This window comes from Hyla sarda, chromosome 5 (assembly GCF_029499605.1).
Source record: "Hyla sarda isolate aHylSar1 chromosome 5, aHylSar1.hap1, whole genome shotgun sequence".
Classification (NCBI taxonomy): domain Eukaryota; kingdom Metazoa; phylum Chordata; class Amphibia; order Anura; family Hylidae; genus Hyla; species Hyla sarda.
The window spans coordinates 47271132-47284919 of NC_079193.1; the positions used below are offsets into that span (position 1 = coordinate 47271132).

Consider the following 13788-nt stretch of genomic DNA (forward strand, 5'->3'; position numbering starts at 1 on the left):
CGGAACCCCTCCTAATGTGCATTGGACCTCACCACGAAAAAATTGAGTTTTTGGTCCTCTCCAATTGCACTTCCGAAATTCTCCTTGGACTACCCTGGCTTCAACACCATTCCCCAACCCTGGATTGGTCCACAGGGGAGATCAAGAGTTGGGGCCCCTCTTGTTTCAAGGACTGCCTTAAACCGGTTCCCAGTACTCCTTGCCGTGACCCTGTGGTTCCCCCTGTAACCGGTCTCCCTAAGGCCTATATGGACTTTGCGGATGTTTTTTGCAAAAAACAAGCTGAGACTCTACCTCCTCACAGGCCTTATGACTGTCCTATTGACCTCCTCCCGGGCACCACTCCACCCCGGGGCAGAATTTATCCTCTCTCTGCCCCAGAGACTCTTGCTATGTCTGAGTACATCCAGGAAAATTTAAAAAAGGGCTTTATCCGCAAATCCTCCTCTCCTGCGGATTTTTCTTTGTGTCCAAAAAAGATGGCTCCCTACATCCTTGCATTGACTACCGCGGTCTTAATAAAATCACGGTAAAGAACCGCTACCCTCTACCTCTCATCTCTGAACTCTTTGATCGCCTCCAAGGTGCCCACATCTTTACCAAACTGGACTTAAGAGGTGCTTATAATCTCATCCACATCAGAGAGGGGGATGAATGGAAAACGGCATTTAACACTAGAGATGGACACTTTGAGTATCTGGTCATGCCCTTTGGCCTGTGCAACGCCCCTGCCGTCTTCCAAGACTTTGTTAATGAAATTTTTCGTGATCTCTTATATTCCTGTGTTGTTGTGTATCTGGACGATATCCTGATTTTTTCTGCCAACCTAGAAGAACACCGCCAGCATGTCCGCATGGTTCTTCAGAGACTTCGTGACAATCAACTTTATGCCAAAATGGAGAAATGTCTGTTTGAATGTCAATCTCTTCCTTTCCTAGGATACTTGGTCTCTGGCCAGGGACTACAAATGGATCCAGACAAACTCTCTGCCGTCTTAGATTGGCCACGCCCCTCCGGACTCCGTGCTATCCAACGTTTTTTGGGGTTCGCCAATTATTACAGACAATTTATTCCACATTTTTCCACCATTGTGGCTCCTATCGTGGCTTTAACCAAAAAGAATGCCAATCCTAAGTCATGGCCTCCTCAAGCGGAAGACGCCTTTAAACAGCTCAAGTCTGCCTTTTCTTCAGCTCCCGTGCTCTCCAGACCTGACCCATCTAAACCCTTCCTATTGGAGGTTGATGCCTCCTCAGTAGGAGCTGGAGCGGTCCTTCTACAAAAAAATTCTTCCGGGCATGCTGTTACTTGTGGTTTTTTTTCCAGGACCTTCTCTCCGGCGGAGAGGAACTACTCCATCGGGGATCGAGAGCTACTAGCCATTAAATTAGCACTTGAGGAATGGAGGCATCTGCTGGAGGGATCAAGATTTCCAGTTATTATTTACACCGATCACAAGAACCTCTCCTATCTCCAGTCTGCCCAACGGCTGAATCCTCGCCAGGCCAGGTGGTCTCTGTTCTTTGCCCGATTTAATTTTGAAATTCACTTTCGGCCTGCCGATAAGAACATTAGGGCCGATGCTCTCTCTCGTTCCTCGGATGCCTCGGAAGTAGAGCTCTCTCCGCAGCACGTCATTCCTCCTGACTGCCTGATCTCCACTTCTCCAGCCTCCATCAGGCAAACTCCTCCAGGGAAGACCTTCGTCTCTCCACGCCAACGCCTCGGGATCCTCAAATGGGGTCACTCCTCCCCTCTCGCAGGTCATGCGGGCATCAAGAAATCCGTACAACTCATCTCTCGTTTCTATTGGTGGCCGACTCTGGAGACGGATGTTGTGGATTTTGTGCGAGCCTGCACTGTCTGTGCCCGGGATAAGACTCCTCGCCAGAAGCCCGCTGGTCTTCTTCATCCTCTGCCTGTTCCCGAACAGCCTTGGTCTCTGATTGGTATGGACTTTATTACAGACTTACCCTCATCCCGTGGCAACACTGTTGTTTGGGTGGTCGTTGATCGATTCTCCAAGATGGCACATTTCATCCCTCTTCCTGGTCTTCCTTCTGCGCCTCAGTTGGCAAAACAATTTTTTGTACACATTTTTCGTCTTCACGGGTTGCCCACGCAGATCGTCTCGGATAGAGGCGTTCAATTCGTGTCTAAATTCTGGAGGGCTCTCTGTAAACAACTCAAGATTAAATTAAACTTTTCTTCTGCTTATCATCCTCAATCCAATGGGCAAGTAGAAAGAATTAACCAGGTCCTGGGTGATTATTTACGGCATTTTGTTTCCTCCCGCCAGGATGACTGGGCAGATCTTCTACCATGGGCCGAATTCTCGTATAACTTCAGAGTTTCTGAATCTTCTTCCAAATCCCCATTTTACGTGGTGTACGGCCGTCACCCTCTTCCCCCCCTCCCTACTCCCTTGCCCTCTGGTTTGCCCGCTGTGGATGAAATATCTCGTGATCTTTCCACCATATGGAAAGAGACCCAAAATTCTCTCTTACAGGCTTCATCACGCATGAAGAAGTTTGCTGATAAGAAAAGAAGAGCTCCCCCCATTTTTTCTCCCGGAGACAAGGTATGGCTCTCCGCTAAATATGTCCGCTTCCGTGTTCCCAGCTACAAATTGGGACCACGCTATCTTGGTCCTTTCAAAATTTTGTGCCAGATTAATCCTGTCTCTTATAAACTTCTTCTCCCTCCTTCTCTTCGTATTCCTAATGCCTTTCACGTTTCTCTTCTTAAACCACTCATCATCAACCGTTTCTCTCCTAAATTTATCTCTCCCACTCCTGTCTCCGGTTCTTCAGACATCTTTCCTGTAAAGGAGATACTGGCCTCCAAAAAGGTCAGAGGAAAAACCTTCTTTTTGGTTGACTGGGAGGGCTGTGGTCCTGAAGAGAGATCCTGGGAACCTGGGGACAATATCCTAGATAAAAATCTGGTCCTCAGGTTCTCAGGCTCCAAGAAGAGGGGGAGACCCAAGGGGGGGGGGGTACTGTTACGCTGAGCGCTCCGGGTCCCCGCTCCTCCCCGGAGCGCTCGCTACACTCTCGCTCCCGCAGCGCCCCGGTCAGATCCACTGACCGGGTGCGCTGCGATTCCGCCTCCAGCCGGGGTGCGATTCGCGATGCGGGTGGAGCCCGCTCGCGATGCGCACCCCGGCTCCCGTACCTGACTCGCTCTCCGTCGGTCCTGTCCCGGCGCGCGCGGCCCCGCTCCCTAGGGCGCGCGCGCGCCGGGTCTCTGCGATTTAAAGGGCCACTGCGCCGCTGATTGGCGCAGTGGTTCTAATCAGTGTGTTCACCTGTGCACTCCCTATTTATACCTCACTTCCCCTGCACTCCCTCGCCGGATCTTGTTGCCATTGTGCCAGTGAAAGCGTTCCCTTGTGTGTTCCTAGCCTGTGTTCCAGACCTCCTGCCGTTGCCCCTGACTACGATCCTTGCTGCCTGCCCCGACCTTCTGCTACGTCCGACCTTGCTTCTGTCTACTCCCTTGTACCGCGCCTATCTTCAGCAGTCAGAGAGGTTGAGCCGTTGCTAGTGGATACGACCTGGTCACTACCGCCGCAGCAAGACCATCCCGCTTTGCGGCGGGCTCTGGTGAAAACCAGTAGTGACTTAGAACCGGTCCACTAGCACGGTCCACGCCAATCCCTCTCTGGCACAGAGGATCCACCTCCTGCCAGCCGGCATCGTGACAATTTATTAGATATTTAGTCGTATTTTAAAGGGGCCTGGACACCATTTTTTTTGTTTTGAATGGAATTTCCAGTAGCTAGTCCTTATTTATTTTTATTTTCTAAATTTCTCTACAGGGGTTGGGGCAGAAACACAAAATTTGTCCTGCTGTCAATACAATTTATGCTTATTTGAACCGGGTATACCCCATCCATTGTTCCTGATAGACATAAATCTTTGACAGAGAAATCTTGCAGCACATTATTCCTCTCTTCATAAATGTAAAATCGATTCCAAAAACTCAGAATTTATCCCATAGAATTCCCACATACAACTGTGTGCATGAAGCCTAAAACTACTATGATTGTTTGGCTTATAGGGGTACTCTGGGGAACACAATTTATCCCTTACCCACAGGACTGTGATAAAGAGCTATGGGAAAGCAATGCATTCTGGGAATTGTAGTACTGAGCAACTGCTCAACCAGGAAGTACTGAGAGGACATGGTAGAGGAAAGAATTACTTACTTGGTGACTTCAGAACTGAGGCAGACAATGCTATATGCTTTTTCAGTTTTTTAACCTGTTTTCGGAGAAACCCCTTCAACTCTTGGCTGCCGAAAGTGCCTTGAAGACAGTCTCTTCTTATTATGTCCCCAGGACTCTTGGCATTAATAACATTCCCGGACCCTCCTCTCAGCACTAATGATAGCCGTCGTGGTCATCTCATTGGACAGAGGAGCTAACAGTCATAGCTGAGATAAGAGAACAGGGTTGCTTTCAAAACAGAGCACTTGGGCACCTAGCAAGAAGAGCCCACCAAATGGGCACTTGCAGCAGCTGCAATCTTAAAGGGGTTCTCTGCCCCTAGACATCTTATCCCCTAATCAATGGATAGGGGATAAGATGTCTGATCGGCTACGGCACCCCAGACATCCGGTGCACGAAGTGAACATCTCTCCGTGCCGGTTGACTGGCGATGCAGGGCGGGGACTTTTGATGTCATGGTCACGCCCTGCTCGTGACATCATGGCAACGCCCCCTCAATGCAAGTCTATGGGAGGGAGCGTGACGGCCGTCACGCCCCCTCCCATAGACTTGCATTGAGGGGGCATGGCCGTGATGTCACGAGCGGGGAGTGGCCATGATGTCATGAGCCTCCGGCACTGCACCCAACATTCTAAATGAATGCTGGGTGAAGCAGAGAGATCGCGGGGGTCCCCAGCAGCGGGACCCCGATACAAGACATCTTATCCCCTATCCTTTGGATAGGGGATAAGATGTCTAGGTGCGGAGACTTGTTTCTATCATAGTGTGTGGACAAAACCACATCCACACTCAGTGTCAAAAAAGTGCATGATGTTACAGATGTTGCGGAAGGACAGGGACCCGCAGTATACTTCCAAGACGGCCAGAGAGCAGAATCGGAGTGTCGGGGAGCAGAACGCTAGGACCTTTTCTGCTCCCCAGACAACCCTCATAAACCACTTTTCTCCCAGTCATGCATGCTGCAAGTTTTCATTGCTTTGTCCCTTTAATTTTTTAATTTTTTTTTAAAGCCCTACATAGATTTATCTAGAACAATAAATACCATTTAGGTATGTTTAAGGGTCTAAAAAAATCCAGTATATACTGCCTTGCCTCCGAAACTAGAGACATTTTGCGATATCACATTCAATAACTCTTTTCCACTTGACAACTTTACCACATACTATTCCTCTTTGTACAAAAGGCTTCGCTTTTAGAAATCTTTTCAATGTGTGCGGCCTTTAGCTCTTCACAAATAAAGCCCTTGGCGGAAATATTGCAAGCAAAGAGTCCTAGTCACAGAACAATAAAACCCTGCTATTAGCCTCTGAAGGGATATTGGCGGTGTGTACATTAGGATTTACTTGTGCACAGAGAACTACTGCAGAAATCCAGCAAGAGGAGTTAAAAATAAACTTTAGTTCCTCTCTGTGTTGACCAACATCCTTGCATCTTATTTGTGATATTTGCGCTGATAAAATCTTGTGTCGTGATTGCATCTGATTATATACAGAAAAAAGTCACTTTAAGGAAATGAAATCTGAGTTTTAAAAATAAAACTAAGAATTTGTCACGTTTTGGGTGATGTTACTATAACATTTGAAGGGGTTATCCAGGAAAAAACTTTATATATATATATATATATATATATATATATATATATATATATATATATATCAACTGGCTCCAGAAAGTTAAACAGATTTGCAAATTACTTCTATTAAAAAATCTTAATCCTTTCAGCACTTATGAGCTTCTGAAGTTAAGGTTGTTCTTTTCTGTCTAAGTGTTCTCTGATGACACCTGTCTCGGGAACCGCCCAGTTTAGAAGCAAATCCCCATAGCAAACCTATTCTAAACTGGGCGATTCCCGAGAAAGGTGTCATCAGAGAACACTTAGACAGAAAAGAACAACCTTAACTTCAGAAGCTCATAAGTACTGAAAGGATTAAGATTTTTTAATAAAAGTAATTTACAAATCTGTTTAACTTTCTGGAGCCAGTTGATATATATAAAAAAGTTTTTTCCTGGATAACCCCTTTAAGGGATTTACCTGATATAACAAATACATTACATTTATGAGCATGTATTGAAATGACTTGTTGTATCGGCAGTAGCCCAGAGGGGATGACACCTATAAGGATAGCTGGGACCTGTAGTCCTCCACCACTCACGGTTGATGTAGGTCTGGTCACAATGGCTTGGGGGCTTCTACAGGCTTCATGGTCTGACACAGCTACAAGAGGACTGCACTGTAGATGTTGGTGGTTGTAGTTGCCCAGGGGCACACCCTGTTTAATGTTCAGCCATTTGCTGTTTGGGGTGCCCATGATGGTTAAAGGGGTACTCCGCCCCTAGACATCTTATCCCCTATCCAAACAATAGGGGATAAGATGTCTGATCGTGGGGGTCCCGCCGCTGGGGACCCCTACGATCTCGGCTGCGGCACCTCGGACATCCGGTGCACTGAGCGAACTTCACTCCGTGCCAGTCATGGCAGGGCGGAGGCTCGGGACGTCACGGTCACACCCCCCTGGTGACATCACGGCCATGAGCCCTCAATGCAAGTTTATGGGATGGGGCACATCACGCCCCCTCCCATTGACTTGCATTGAGGGGGCGTGGCCGTGACATCACGAGCGGAGCTCGGCCGTAACGGCAAGAGCCTCCAGTGCTCCGGAGCTACACCCGACGCTCTAAATCGCGGGGTGCAGACATCTTATCCACTATCCTTTGGATAAGGGATAAGATGTCTAGGGGCGGAGTACCCCTTTAAGTGCAGATAGGAGGCCAGAAACTTAATCTGGCAAGATGGCACAATTTTTACTGTAGGCAACTATGGTGAGGATGTGATGAGGGCAGATGTTATTATCCTAGGGACAGATGGCATTAACCCCTTTTGTTCGTGGTGCCAGGGTGTGGTTTTTACCTCTACACCACCAAAAGGTATGGCCGCTGGATCCTGGGCTAGGCACGGGGCAAATAATGACTCTGACGGCAAGTTACTGAACAACGGCAGCTTTACTGAGGCAGACAGATGGAATAGTCTTTACAGCTCTGTTAGGTCCAAGGAGGTGACCAGTGACTTTAGAGACTTGCGGGCTTGCTGGGACTTGTAGTGGACCCACACTTAATGTAGGCAAACTGATATTGACTGACTTGGCTAGGACTTATTAGACTTCACCACTTGTGTAGCTTACCAGGTTTTGACGTTCACCTGTGGGGCATTGGATTGGTAGAAGCGTGGCTGCGTGGTCGGCCTTGGGTCTCCTCAGGACACCAGGCAATCTCAGGTCCTGACTGTTCCTCAGCATGTTCTAAACTGACTCTAGAGTGACTAGCTAGCTCCTCCTAAGGTTTATATGGGGGAGACTTTGAAGGGGTCCTATAGATCACCCACAAGTCATCTGGTCACTGACACCTTTCCTGGCTACAAGACTTAGCAACAACATTTACAGGTATATAACATTATACATACATTGCAATAGATAATACAAGGTACTTGTTAACCATTTATACTACTCAGCTTAAGGGGGACTCAGGGGACTAGAGTCCGCCAGACAGGACAGCAAGGGTACAGGGGTACAACTCCCGTACTGGGCAACCACACAACCTTATTCTTCCACAAATGGAGATGTAGAGGGAGATTCATCAAAACCAGTGTATAGGAAAAGTTAACCAGTTGGCCATAGCAACCAATCATGTTGCTTCTTTCATTTCTCACAGGCCCTTTTAAAATTGAAAGAGGCGAGCTGATGGGTTGCTATGGGCAACAGGTTAACTTTTCCTTTACACATGTTTTGATGAATCTCCCTCGTAGTCTCTTAAAGCGAATCTGTCAGCTGTATTTGCTGCCAAAAGCTGCAGACACCTTTAAATAGCTGTATGGGCAAAAAAGCAAACTGAACCTTTCCTAGAGCTGATCGTGCTTGCCAAACTTTAAAAATAACCCTTTTATTTCTTCAAGTGTCCAGGAGGTGGATCTGAGCTGTTCAAGTGCCATAACCTGGCATGCTTCCTCACTTGCCCTCACCTCCCGGTCCCTCATAGATTGGCATTGAGTCCTGTACATCAGTCAAGGAGGGGCTGGAAGGTGAGTGTGATCAAGGTGTGTGTCTGACACACCTCTTTGGCTGAGAAATAAAAAGGTAATTTTATAGGTTTGGCGACCAACATCAATGTCAGGAAAGGTACAATTTGCTACTATACCCTGACAGCTATCCAGAAATGTCTACAGGTCTTAGCATAAAATACAGCTGACAGATGCACTTTAAGCAGTTTAGTAGAAATGATTTGGCCGGAGCTGGGGTAACCCACATACCTAAGTGTAATAGGGCACCTGGAGCTTGTAGTCTTCAATTTAGTCCATGTTGTGGCCCTAGTTCCTTTGACTAAGATGGATCCCAGCTAGTTCGCTCCCAGCTTTACTCAACAGTCTCTACTCACAACTGGAAATGCATATCCTAACTGCAGGGTGTAGGTTGCTTAGGTTCTGTAGCTCTGCAGCCACTTTCTCCTAGGCCCGGCCTAAAGCCCATTAAGGTCCTAGGGTGATGCTATGGTGCTCTTGTACAACTTCTTCCCACAGATTGTGTAACTTTCTCTTTCTTCTGTTTAATCACCAGGACAAGGTTCTACACAGAGTTGGAATTGCTCCAAGTAATCCTGGATCCAAGACAATTTTTTTTTACCTGGAGAGAGGCTTGGTACCAACTTCCTCTTCAGCTTTACTAAACTTACTTCCTGACTTCCTGTTCCTTCTTTGACCACCAAGCATTTACCTCTCTGTAAGTAAAAGTTTTATGCCAATTACAAAAATCCAAGCAAATGTCTCTTGTAATATATGGTTGCACCATTTCTCCATGAGTCGGATTCCACCAGAACCTCCACCTTGCCAAGGACTCTTCCCATTGGTCTCCGGTCCTCTGGTCCCGATCTTTTTCTGGCTTTTGGTGCCCAACACATCACAATGCGCTTAGCTAATTAATGGCCACAGTGATGTCCTGCCTTGGCCGGTGATAGACTGAGCGACAGTGTCATGTAAAAGGCCCCGGAGTTCCCCTTTATTGTGATTCTATAGCGGTGGGACTCGCACTAGAGAAGGGTCCTGTGGGGACAGAGCAGAAGGCTCCATTTTCGAATGCAGAGTTAGTTATATCTGGGAGAACAGCTGCTTGGCAAGTTATTCTGGTGCCAAATTCAAGATAAAAGTTATTTAGAAAAATGACACAGTGCTGCACTAAAGTCATTCTAGAAGTCAATAAAATACTGGAGTTATGTAGTAATATTGTCTTGAACAAGGCTGAATTTGAGGCCAGGCTCCGTTATGTTTGCAAGGCCCTGGAATGTTTTTCTGCACTACTGTCCATGTGACGAGAAGGTTGTTGTATAAAGTTTGGTTTCCTGAGTCATATCCTTCTCTAGAAGCCTGTTCCTTAAAAACATTCTGCATGAAATCTGTCTGCCACTGTTTATATTGAGAAAGAAAGAAAGAAGAAAAAAAAAGAGAAGTTGATCCATTCTCTATCGCTATCTATCATCTCCATGACCCAATGTATAGGAACACACAAAAGATTCAGGACATTATGTATTTTCCCATGGTGAAATATGAGTCAGGAGAAGCTACAAATGTTTCAACATTTCGGGCTAAAACCAGAGAAGTCAACTTTACCGGGAAGTTATTAAATATGAATCATTCATCTTGTGTGTCAGCAGATCATAGATCTCGAGGTATAACTATGTTGGCCTAGACCATACTGAAGACTACAAGAGATATGTATGTTAATATATAAAAATAACGTGAATTACATATAGGTGTGTTTTGATCTATATTGCCCATAAAACATATTTAGCAGTGCTATACAGAAACTCTCACCATACACCAATCCCTGTTAACAATGGAGATCACAATCTAATATTTCTAACTCAGGCACACAACTAGAGCTAATTCCATAGAAAACCAAGAATCATGCAAATACATGGAGACCATACTAAACTTTGTGTTGAAGTTGCCCTATGTTGAGATGGAACCCAAGTCCTCAGTACATTTAAAGTGTACCTGTCATTAGCAAAAATGTACTTGTGTCCCTGTGAGGAGCCCAAATACAGAAAGTGAGGGTGGACAAGCAGGGCTCTGTACACTGAGGACAAGCAGGGCCCTGTGCGCTGAGGACAAGTAAGGCTCTGTGCCCTGAGGACAAGAAGGGCTCTGTACACTGAGGACAAGCAGGGCTCTGTACACTAAGGGTAAGCAGGGCTCTGTACACTGAGGACAAGCAGGGCACTGTACACTGAGGACAATCAGGGCACTGTACACTGAGGACAAGCAGGGCTCTGTACACTGAGGACAAGCAGGGCTCTGTACACTAAGGGTAAGCAGGGCTCTGTACACTGAGGACAAGCAGGGCTTGGGCCCTGTCTCTGCATATGTGCAAGGCCGGATTTAGGCTTAGCGTGGCCCTAGGCAAAATCAAAAGAGTTGCCCCAAAAGTCGTAATAGTGCACTAACCAGTTTTCACATTTTTGGTCATTTCAAATACCATAAAAAATAACTAAAAAGCAATTGAAAACTCTTTCGGTACCAATTACAAAAATGGTACCGAAAGAGTTATAGGGATCAGAAAAGTACAAATTTATATTTTTGTATAGTTCCCCCACATTAGGTTGGCAGTAAAGTTCCCCCACATTAGGTTGGCAGTATAGTTCCCCCACATTAGTAGGCAGCATGTTCCCCCACATTAGGTTGGCAGTATAGTTCCCCCACATTAGGTAGGCAGTATAGTTCCCCCCACATTAGGTTGGAAGTATAGTTCCCCAACATTAGGTTGGCAGTATAGTTCCCCACATTAGGTAGGCACTATAGTTCCCCCACATTAGGTTGGCAGCATAGTTCCCCCATATTAGGTGCAGTATAGTTCCCCCATTTTAGGTTGGCAGTATAGTTCCCCCACATTAGGTTGGCAGTATAGTTCCCCCATATTAGGTTCAGTATAGTTCCCCCATGTTAGGTGGGCAGTATAGTTCCCCACCACATTAGGTTGGCAGTATAGCCCCCCCCCCCACATTAGGTTGTAGTTTCCCCACATTAGGTTGGCAGTATAGTTCCCCCACATTAGGTTGTAGTTCCCCCACATTAGGTTGGCAGTATGTTTCCCCACATTAGGTTGTAGTTCCCCCACATTAGGTAGACAGTATAGTTCCCCCACATTAGGGTGGCAGTATAGTTCCCCCACATTAGGTTGGCAGTATAGTTCCCCCACATTAAGTTGGAAGTATGTTCCCCCACATTAGGTAGACAGTATAGTTCCCCCACATTAGGTAGACAGTATTGTTCCCCCACGTTAGGTTGGCAGTATAGCTTCCCCACTTTAGGTTGGCAGTATAGATCCCCCACATTAGGTTGGCAGTATGTTCTCCCACATTAGGTTGGCAGTATGTTCCCCCACATTAGGTAGGCAGTATGTTCCCACAAATTAGGTTGCAGTTCCCCCCATTAGGTTGGCAGTATGTTCCCCCACATTAGGTTGGCAGTATATTTCCCCCCACATTAGGTTGGCAGTATGTTCCCCTACATTAGGTTGCAGTTTCCCCACATTAGGTTGGCAGTATGTTCCTCCACATTAGGTAGGCAGTATAGTTTCCCCACATTAGGTGCAGTATGTTCCCCCACATTAGGTAGGCAGTATGTTCCCCCACATTAGGTTGCAGTTCCCCTCATTAGGTTGGCAGTATGTTCCCCCACATTAGGTTGGCAGTATGTTCTCCCATATTAGGTTGACAGTATGTTCCCCAACATTAGGTTTGCAGTATGTTCCCCCACATTTGGTAGGTAGGCAGTATGTTCCCCCACATTAGGTTGCAGTTACCCCCATTATGTTGGCAGTATGTTCCCCAGCATTAGGTTGGCAGCATGTTCCCCAACATTAGGTTGGCAGTATGTTCCCCGACATTCGCTAGGCAGTATGTTCTCCCACATTAGGTTGCAGTTCCCCCCCCCCATTAGGTTGGCAGTATGTTCCCCCACATTAGGTTTGCAGTATGTTCCCCCACATTAGGTTGGCAGTATGTTCCCCGACATTCGGTAGGCAGTATGTTCTCCCACATTAGGTTGCAGTTCCCCCCCCCCCATTAGGTTGGCAGTATGTTCCCCCACATTAGGTTGCAGTTCCCCCCCCCCATTAGGTTGGCAGTATGTTCCCCCACATTAGGTAGGCAGTATAGTTTCCTAACATTAGGTTGGCAGAATAGTTCCCCCACATTAAGTTGGCAGTATGTTCCCCCACATTAGGTAGGCATTATAGTTTCTCCAGATTAGGTGCAGTATAGTTCCCCCACATTAGGTTGGCAGTATGTTCCCCCACATTAGGTTACAGTTCCCCCCCCCCATTAGGTTGGCAGTATGTTCCCCTACATTAGGTAGGCAGTATAGTTTCCCCACATTAGGTGCAGTATAGTTCCCCACATTAGGTTGGCAGTATGTTCCCCCACATTAGGTAGGCAGTATGTTCCCCAACATTATGTTGCAGTTGCCCCCCCCCCATTAGATTGGCAGTATAGTTATTCTGCTCATTGCTCCCCCCCCCCCTCCTTTTTCTATTTTTCATACTTCCTTACCTGGCCGCGCTTGGCAGGCTCAGGTAATGTGCCGAGTCTTGTGGGCTGTGTGGATAATATGAGGAGTGATGTCTCCTGCGGCTCCTCTGTGCAGCGTCAGGGACGTCACTCATCATTTTCTGCAGCCGCAGCTGCTTAAGTTTAGCAGTCCGTCCGGCGCTGCAGAAAATGATGAGTGAAGTCCCTGACGCCGCGCAGAGGAGCCGCAGGAGACGTCACTCGCCATATTATCCACACAGCCCACAAGACTCGTCGCATTACCTGAGCCTGACCTGTAAGGAAATATGAAAAGCAGAAGTGTCCGGGACCACTACTGGTAACAGTTTTAAAGTGGCTTTAAAACAGTTGCCCCCCCCCCCTACTGAGCAGCCGGCAGGGGGCCCCCTGGGGGATGGGGGCCCTTGGCAATTGCCTGCTTTGCCACACCCTAACGCCAGCCCTGCATATGTGCTGCCCGATCATGCATGCTCGACCCCCATTTGCTCGATGAATTCCACTGGTCTGGCACTCACCGATCACCTAGTAATACCAGATAGGGGAAACATTTTATTATTGGGAAGTTTTACCTCTACAAGTGGCCATAGCCCTCTTTTATCCCACATGGCATGCATGCTACTCTAACTCTTGTATTCATTCTATCCAATATTCCTGAACATGTTCTGAATCGCTTAAGGCTGCATTCACACCACATTTTTGCAATACAGTTCCCGTATCAGGTTTTTGATATAAAAGGATTCCTCAAAATCTGACTAAACTGTATTAAAATGTGTGTACAAATTTTAATCTGTATACTGTTTAAAACCGGTTTTATACGATTTTCTACGGTTTGAAAAATTATGTACGGTTGCATCTATTTTTTAAAGAAAAAAAACGTATATGTTTTTAACTTTTCACTCCATTATGAATAAAGTTTTACTTGTTTGATTGAAGTTCCAAGAAAAAAACTGTGCAAAGTCAAAAAC

The 13788-nt window shown here is 46.7% G+C and overlaps 1 long non-coding RNA gene across 1 annotated transcript in view; it reads left to right on the forward strand.

The window, feature by feature from the left end:
* LOC130273143 (uncharacterized) overlaps positions 1 to 13788 on the forward strand; it is a 144370-nt gene that overhangs the window by 40406 nt on the left and 90176 nt on the right. The window contains exon 3 of the long non-coding RNA XR_008843885.1: positions 8839 to 9000. This is a non-coding gene — a long non-coding RNA (uncharacterized LOC130273143). The remainder of the gene's footprint in view (positions 1 to 8838; positions 9001 to 13788) is intronic.